This window comes from Trichosurus vulpecula, chromosome 8 (assembly GCF_011100635.1).
Source record: "Trichosurus vulpecula isolate mTriVul1 chromosome 8, mTriVul1.pri, whole genome shotgun sequence".
In the NCBI taxonomy this organism is placed as follows: Eukaryota; Metazoa; Chordata; class Mammalia; order Diprotodontia; family Phalangeridae; genus Trichosurus; species Trichosurus vulpecula.
In genome coordinates this window covers 37,327,081-37,336,180 of record NC_050580.1, presented here as the reverse complement: position 1 = coordinate 37,336,180, position 9,100 = coordinate 37,327,081, and positions in this window count along the sequence as shown.

The following is a 9,100-nucleotide window of genomic DNA, read 5'->3' as shown; positions in this document are numbered from 1 at the left end:
AAGGGATTTCCTGTGTTGGGAGGTCCCTATATTGCCACAAACCTAGCTCCTTTTCCTCATTCACCTAAGATGGAAACTAAAAAGCCCATCTAGGGAGCTCAATTGATAGAGCGCTGGACATGATATCAGGAAGAACCAAGCTCAGATCCAGCCTCAGACCCTGACTAGCTGTGTGATCCTGGACAAGTCACTTAACCACTGTCTGCCTCCATTTCCTCATCTGTAAAATGGGACAATAGTAGCACCTACCTCCTAGGGCTGTGGGATAAAATGAGATATTTGCAAAACACTTTGCAAAGTTGAAAGCACTATATAAATGCTAGCTGTTATTATTATTGCCGTTATCATTTTTAAAGGATTTGAAGTCAGGAGAACTAGATTCCACTGTCTGCTCTGTTGTTTACCTGCTGTGCGACCTCTCTCTCATCCCGAGTCCTCATGTCTATAAATGGGGATGATAATACCCAGATCAGCTGCCCCACGGGGTGCAGGGAGCATGGAATGGATTCATGCATGGAAGGGGTTGTAAAGGGCTCCAGAAATAGGAGCTGTTAGGATTATTCCGAGCACCTACTTGAGATGACCCACAGTAAAGGCACTTTGAAGTGAATGCTATGTGATTCAAATGCAGGTCATTATTGCAATGAAAGGATTAGCTAAACTTAAAGAAAAGAAAAAGAAAAAACTTGCAAGCTGAAGGATTTAATTCACCAGATATTTATGGCAAGCCCCTGTCATAGGTGCAGTGATATGTTAGAGCCTTGATTTAACTGGAATATTTGGGGAATGGTGGTTTCTGGGTAATCGAATTTTTTGGTTAATTGGGCTGACTCGCCCAACCTTTATGTTTCCATTTTTGGGGAGGGACAGGGCAAAGGGGCTTGGAATGTATTTGCAGTTCAAATCACAGTGGGTCTTTAAAGAGCTGGTCATGTTGTTATAGTGCCCCCTCTAAGGCCACTCACCCTACACTGGCAGGTTGTTGATAGAGGGGAGAATACTACCTCTCCCCCCAGGGTCCTAGGGACAACTCTGAGAGGTTACAATTTCTAGTACTTTTGAGCCCCCATCTGGTGTGTTCCCCAATACTAATCAACCAGTAGAGCTATATTACCTTCTAGAAAAGGGTGTTTACTGAGAAGGTATAGTAAGAGCAGTAATCACAAAATATTTCTTCCCAACCCCAGAGGAGCATTCTCCCCTTATAGTAAAGTTACTAAAATAGAGATCATCTACTGGAATCTTTTGTATTCGTATGTAGTTCTCTGTCTCAGCCCCTCTTGTATTATTGATCCTTTTGACTCTGGGGCCAATTAGAAGGCTTTTGGGTTCAGGATGTTGGGCTGGCTCCATCAGGGTTTACAAGGTTGTTATGGTCAAGGTAGTGGTGCTGGCTTGATTTGCCTGGCACATGATGCCTCCTATCTCTCCTCCAAGAAGCCTTGTTATACCCCTTGAGCGGCAGTTGATTAGCAATTGGTGGGTATGGCTGGCCTATTCTCCAGATGACTTCCCTTTCTGGATGATGGCTCTGAGGGCCCAGCTGGAAGCTGGACTGGTGGTGTAGGGGGTGCTGCTGCCGCTAGGGTTCCTGTGTTTATCTGTCTCTTTGTGATTGTTGGCCAATAGCTGTTACTGGTGATAAAGAGGAAGATGGGCTCTTTCTCCACAATGATGGCTATGGGGGATGGCTAAAAGCAGGTGTTATGGTTTGAATGACATTGCTTTTCCCAAGGCTTTTGGACTCAAGGTCCTGGTTTTTCTCCATCAAAGTCTGATGGAAGGTCAAAGTGGTGGTGGTGGTGGTGGTGGTTTGACTTGCCTGGGATAAACTGCCTCTTGTCTGTCCTTCGAGGTGCCTTGCTGCTTCAGCTAGTCTGGTTATCCTCCTCCATTACAGTGAATTCTGTCCAGGGAAAAGATGACTATGGGAGAATGGAGTCAATATAAGTTTCACAAGGGAGATTCAGAGAGTCATAGACTTGGTAGCTGGAAAGAAGCCACACCTATTTGGGGATTCCCTTTATAACACCCTTGACAAGTGGTCATCCAGCCTTCTGATGATCGCCATTGATGAAGAGCCCACTAAGTCCCAAGGCAACTCATTCTGCTTTGGGGAAATGTTAAGAAATTCCTTTTTGTATTTTGTTGTTCTCTACTTCCCTATAACTTCTGCCTCCTGGTTCTCTTCATTTTACTCATGAAGAAACTGAATATGGAATGACTTGTTCAAGGTCACACAACCAGTAAGAATCTGGAGCAGAATTCAAATCTAGGTCTTCCTGACTCCAAGTCCAACACTATTCATTATACTGCACTTCTATTCGAGAACTAGATGACCTCTAAAATCCCTTTCAGCTCCATTCCTATGATCCTGTGACAAAACCATTGCTCATATCTTTGTACAACAGCCTTGTGGAGACATGGATTCTTCAAATACTTGACATACAAAACATACAAATGTTGGCGTGTCTCTGTTTCTGCAAGAGAAAATGTCCATGGGAGTTGTACCCATCTTGAGTTTTATGGATGAGGAAATGGAAATTCAGAGAAGTTAGCCGATTTGTCTAAGGTCAGGCAGGTATTGAGCAGTGGAGGTGGGCTTTGAACCAAAGTCATCGGACACTTAAGTCCAATGCTCTTTATGGCTCTGGGTCTCAGTTTCCTTCTCTGTGGAAAGGAGGCCTCTGAGTTCCCTTCCAGCTCTAAATCCATATGCTATGAACCATGAGCAGGGTGATATAATCAGAAGAATGCACGGGATCTATAGTCAGAGGGTCTAGATTTAAAACCTGGCAGGACCTTTCTAGTTCTAAAGCTATGAGTCTGTGAACATTTATTTAAGGCTTACTGTGCACCAAGTGCTGAGTTAGACCTTTGGAATGCAGAGATAAAAATGAAACATTCCCTGCCCTCAAGAGGGTGACATTGTATCCAGGGAGACTTAAGAAGAAAGTACATACTAATTGAATCCCAGATAAAATTCCGATAAAAACAAGGTATTAGCAGTTTGAAGAATCAACAAAAAGTCATGTCAGTCCTGTCTCCTGTGTGGGCTTATATTATGGGATGTTACCTTTCTCCTTGTGTCTTGTGAAGGGAACCAACTGCTTTTGGTGCCTTGATTTCCCCTCTACTTCATCCTTTTTTTCTGCCAGTGAAGTGATGGCATCTCTGCCTTCTGTTGTTACTTGAGGGCTGCTTTGATTCAAGTTAACAAACATTTATTAAGCACCTACTGTGTGTCATAACTGTAATAGTTTCTACCTCAAAGAGCTTACATCCCACTGGGATGAAGGATATAACATGTATGGAGATAAATGCAGTGATTTGAGGAGGGATAAGGCACTGATAACCAGGAGATCTGAGAAGGCTTCATGGAGGAGAGGGTATGTGAGCTGGATATTAAGGAGAATAAGAATCCTGGAAGGCAGAGGGGAAGGAATGGGTTCCAGGTATGGAAGATGATCTGTGCCAGTGTATGGAGTTTGGAGATGAAGATGGTCATTCAGGGTGGTTTGAATACAGAAAGCAGGTAGGAAAGGGCAGGGGATATAATGAAAGATTATACAAGGCCTTAAATGCCAGGCTGAAAAGTTTGTTCTTTATCCTAGAGGTGATAGGGAGCCACTGAAGACTTGTGAGCCAGGGAAGTGACATGGTCTGGCCTGTGTCATCCCTGCAGGGCCTCTGGACCATATTGACTTAGCAACTTCAAGCTAACATTATCTGTGTTGTATTGTATTTATATTTATTTTGTTAAATATTTCCCAGTTACATTTTAATGTGGTTCAAAGCCATTGCCTCCGAGTTTGATACCTCTGGGGAGTGGATAGAGCATTTGACTTGCAATGTGGGGACCTGCGTTCAAATTGTGCTTTAGACATTTGCTAGCTTCATGACCATAGGGAAATCACTTAATCGCCAAGAGACTCAGTTTCCCTATATGTAAAATGGGAGTAGTAATCTTTGTGCTACCTACCTAATAGGGTTGTTATGTTTTCAAGATCATTGTTGGTAATCGTTCCCTTACCTCTCATCTGCAACAAGATCTCATTGCAACAAGACAATGCTCTGACCTTTCTTTAAAGGTTTGGAACAGATCTTTTAATGCCTCCTCAGGCTCCCATGGTGCCCCTACCCCAATCTATCAGTTGAGAACTTTGTCTTAGACGGTACCCCAAAAGCTGTCATTTCCTCCTCTTTTCACATCATTTCCCATCTCTCCTCTTCCCCCGGCTCACATGAAGAGATGCCTCACCTCCTGGACAAGCCCCTCTCCATGCACTCTGGATCCCATCCTTTTCCGACTTCTCCAGCAGATTACCCCCTCTCTCATCTCCTCATTCTCGTTGATTTTCAGTCTCTCTCTGTCTCTTACTTTCCTGCTGCCTTCAAAACCACTCATATCTGTCCTTAAAAAACTCGTGCTTGATTCGACCATCTACCTGAGCTATATTGCTTCCTCCCATCTTCCTTTGAGGCGCAGGAATAGCCTGACAACGTGTTGCTTCTGGCCCAGTTCGTCCAGACCTTGGCTAAGCCCAAACTCAGCCATACAGTCCCTCAGGCAAAATTGAGATGACACCAGAGCTCTGGGAGAGGGGCTGCAATTAGGAGACCACACGTCAAATGGCAGCATATTTTTGATGCCAATATCTGCCTTGATGTTGTGGTGTAAGTTAGGGGAAAATTACATGTTTGTCGGGATTCTCTCCCACCATGGTCCCTTTGCTACTTAAGTTTCAGCTGTCCGTGGCTTCAGCAGAGCCCGCTGCTTGGAGAAACGACAATGCTCAGTCCCCTGGGGTTCTTGAGGTCTGGCGAGTGAAAACATGAGTTTGATTCTTTCCCATCCCTCAGAGCTGACTCTGCTGAGCCGAACCGTGCTAGTCTTGGGCTGGCTCACTTCCTGGGGCCCCTAGCCAGAGTCAGGAACAGAAGCTGCTCCAGGGCAGAGACTGGTCCAGATGACCTCCCTCTCCTCTGGCCTTCTCCCAAGCATCCCCTTAGGGCCGCACAGCCTGGCTGCTTGTTTGTTACTTGACTCGTGTGTATAAAGCAGATCTGCCCCGCTAGAATATAACCCGGCAACCTGGAGGGCTACAATGCCATAATCATGAAGTCTCTCTCTCTGCGTCTCTCTCTGTCTCTGCCTCTCTCTGTGTCTCTGTCTCTGTCTCTCTCTCCCCTATTGATTGTTTTAGAAATTTGCCTGGAGTGGGGTGGGGGAGGGGCCCTGAGATTACATAATGTGTTGAAGCAGCTAGGTGATGTCATGGAGAGAGTGCTGGGCTTGAAGTAAGGAAAAGCTGAGTTCAAATCCAGCCACAGCCACTTACTATTTGTGTGACTCTGGGCAAGTCACTTAACCTCTGTTTGCCTCAGTTTCCTCATTTGTAAAATGAGGATAATAATAGCACCCACCTCCCAGGATTATTGTGAAGATCAAATGAAAATTGAATTTATAAAGGACTTTGTAAACCTGAAGCACTATATAGATGTTGGCTGTTGTAGCTATCATTATTGATGCTTACTGAATGCCTCTTCTTCCTTCACTCACTCAGCAGAAGCATTGAGGAATCACCTTCCTGCTTGTAGGGTGACCCTGGGATTTGGAAGGCTCTGTCAACACTGTGCCAGCTCTGACAAATTCTCTCAAGTTGGAGAGGCTTTGAATACAGGCCCAGTGATCACCTGCGTGGCTTTTTTTCCCTAGCACAAGCCTTGTTAAGGCTTGCTAAGAGCGGAGATAGTCATTACTAGAAAGCTGGATGACCAGTGTTACAGGTTTGTTTTTGGTTTTTGGTTTTTTTTTACTGCAAGAACTCATAAAGACCATCTACTCTGGAGGAACAGTGGTAGTGGGAACTGATGGGTTCTAATCTGTGTTAGTGAAGGGAGTGGGGGGATAGTGCCCACATGAGTGACATTCCAGTTCATTTTAGTTGAAGAGTTCCAAAGCACCCTTCTAGGCCCCGGAGTTGGTGTGAGGGAAATGGGAATGGATTTTCTTTTCTTTTTTTTTTTTTAAATTTATTTATATATTTTAAACTATTTTTCTTTTTAGATTTTGAGTTCTAAATTCTCTCCATACCTCTCACCCAAGCAATATGATATCAATTACACATGTGAAATCATGCAAAACATATTTCCATATTAGCCATATCTCAAAAAAAGCCAGAAAAATAAAAGGAGAAAATTATATTTCAATTTGCACCCAGGGTTTATCAATTTTCTCTCCAGAGGTGGATGGCATTTTTTCATCATGAGGCATTTGGAATTGTCTCGGATCATTGCATTGATCAGAGTAGCCAAGTCTTTCCTAGTTGATCATCATTACAACAATTTTGTTATGATGTACATTGATCTGCTGGTTCTCTTCATTTCACTTTACATCAGTTCAGATAGGGCTTGCCATGTTTTTCTGAAACTACCCTCTGGTCATTGCTCACAGCACAACAATGTTCTATCACAGTCATATGCCACAGCTTGTTCAGCCATTCACCAATTGATGGGCATTCCCTCAATTTCCAATTCTTTGCCACAACAAAAAGAGCTGCTATAAATATTTTTGTACATGTGGGTCCTTTTCCTTTCCCTTTGATCTCTTTGGGATATAGACCCATTTTTCCTTCCATTGTCAAAGCTCTTCCTCATATGCCTCTTTTATGTGAGAAAATCTCCCCATTCAACCTCTCCCTTCCCCCCTTCTCTCAGTGTACCCTTCTTTCTTCTCCTTTCATTTCTTTTTTGGAGATCATTCCAACATACTGGACTCAAACCCATGGCCTCGGTCTATTTAGACTCCTTCTAACTTCCCTAATAATGATAAAGTTCCTAGAACTTATATGTATTGTCTTCCTGTATAAGAATGTAAACAGTTTGATTTTTTTAAACTTTTGACTTTTAACTACTCTTTCATGTTTACCTTTTTATGATTCTCTGGAGACTTCCATTTGAATGTCAGATTTTCTATTCAGCTCTGGTCTTCTCTGCAAGAATGCTTTAAAGTCCTTATTTCACTTAATATCCATTTTCCCCCTAAAGGAATACACTCAGTTTTACTAGGTAGGTTATTCTGGTTGTAATACTAACTCCTTTGCCTTCTAGAATATCATATTCTAGCCTTTGCTCCTTTAAGATGGAAGCCATTAAATCTTGTGTGATCTTGACTTTGGTTCCACAATATTTGAATTGTTTCTTTCTGACTGTTTGGCCTGGGAGCTCTGGATTTTGATTATAATGTTCCTGGAGTTTTTATTTGAGAGTTTTTTCAAGAGGTGACCTGTGGGCTATGTTCTATTTTTACTTTTTCCTCTGATTCTAAGAAATCTGGACAGTTTCCTTTTGTGATTCCTTGAAATATAATATCTAGGCTCTATTTTTTTTGGTCATACTTTAAGGAAGTGAAATCATTCTTAAATGTTCTCTTCTCAATCTGCTTTCTAGGTCAGCTATTTTTTGCTGCAAGATATCTTACATTTTCTTTTATTTTTTCTGGGCTTTTGACTTTGTTTTTAATATTTTTCTTGTGCTTTGGTCATTAATTTTTATTTGCTGCATTCTAATTTCAAGAAATCTGCTGCTTGGGCAGATTTTGTACCTCTGGTGCCAAGCTGCTAATTCTCTTTCCAATTCTTTCTTCCATAACTCTAAATTTCTTTCCCAAGTGTTTCCTCTAGTACTCTCATTTCATTTATACAATCACTTTTTAGCTCTTAAAAAAAAACCCTTAAGCAACTAACTTGTTCCCAAACTGTTTTTCTTTCAGATTTTGTAGATGTTCTGGAGTTCTTCTCTTTTGATTCTTTTTCCAGCCTTACTTCCTGATTTAAGACTGTGTTAGGGATGGGCTCTGTATATGTCTAGAGGACATGGCTGGCTGTGCTGTGCTTCTGTGGTTCTATTTTGTGTCCTCTGTGGTCCTGCTACTGTTTTCTCAGGATATTGAATACTGTGTTACTCCATGATCTCAGGGTCAGCTGAGGTTGGGGACCTGCAGGTTTTGGTGGATCCAAAGCAATTTCATTCAGGTTTAGTCTCAGTGCTGATCTTTTGGTCTGATCTCTGCAACTTCTTGACTTAGGTTTGGGTTTGAGCAACCCAACTATGGGCTTGTCTCTAATTGGAGCTACAGTAGACTGCTATTGGACTCTGCTACTGTCATCCAGCTGGAAAGTTCTGTATGATCAGAATGACAGAACTGCAGGTTGCCCTTTGGTCAGGGCTTCCTGCCCTGTTTATTCCACTGATCTGAGATCCTACTCTGTTCCTTGGGTCAGACACAGCTGCTGCTTGCTTCTGTACTTGCTTCTTGATCATTACACAGTCCAGGGCTTGTGATAACTCCTTGCCCAGAACTACCTTCTCCTAGGCATAGGTTCCCTCCTCAGTCTACGTTGGATCTGGGACCAAGCACTCTGTAGTGAGTAACAGTAGTATCAGTCAGCACACATACATGCTCTTTGCACAATGTCAATCCCCTCTATGCCAGATCTGGGTCCTCTTCTGGCACTGCTGTGGGTAGGTGCTTATCCCTGAGTTGGAAGGTGTGGGATGCTCCTGGCTAGACCCATCCCCTGCATCTGGAGACCACTTGGTCCATCTCACTTTGCCAATCTGGGCTATAAAAATTACTCACTGTGATTTTTCTCTTGGATTTCCCAACCAGGATCGGTGCATTTTCCGGATCTTTGTGCAGTAGTTGTGGGAGAGGGCCCTGCTGTATTTCTTCCCGCTGCTCTAACATATAGGCTGAGTTCTGCCTAGATCTACTCTTTAAGCCCATGTTCTTAGACCAATCACTTACCTTCCCTGGACTTTGGCATCTTCCTTTGTCAAATGTGGTGGTTGAACTAGATGATCTCCAAGGGCCTTCCCAGCTCTCAAGCCTCTGAGATTGCTTGGTCTTGGCCATATTTTCATTCTAAATGTCAAAAGCAGGATTTGAACCCATGTCTATTGCCACATTGCCTTTCATATAAAGAGGTGAGTATGATGTGAACAAGGTCTTTTGGGAAGGCCCAGAAGGAGTGAACAAGGAGGCAAGCAGGTGTGAACCAGGAATGTGCTCAGAACCACAGTGGAGCCATTGAAT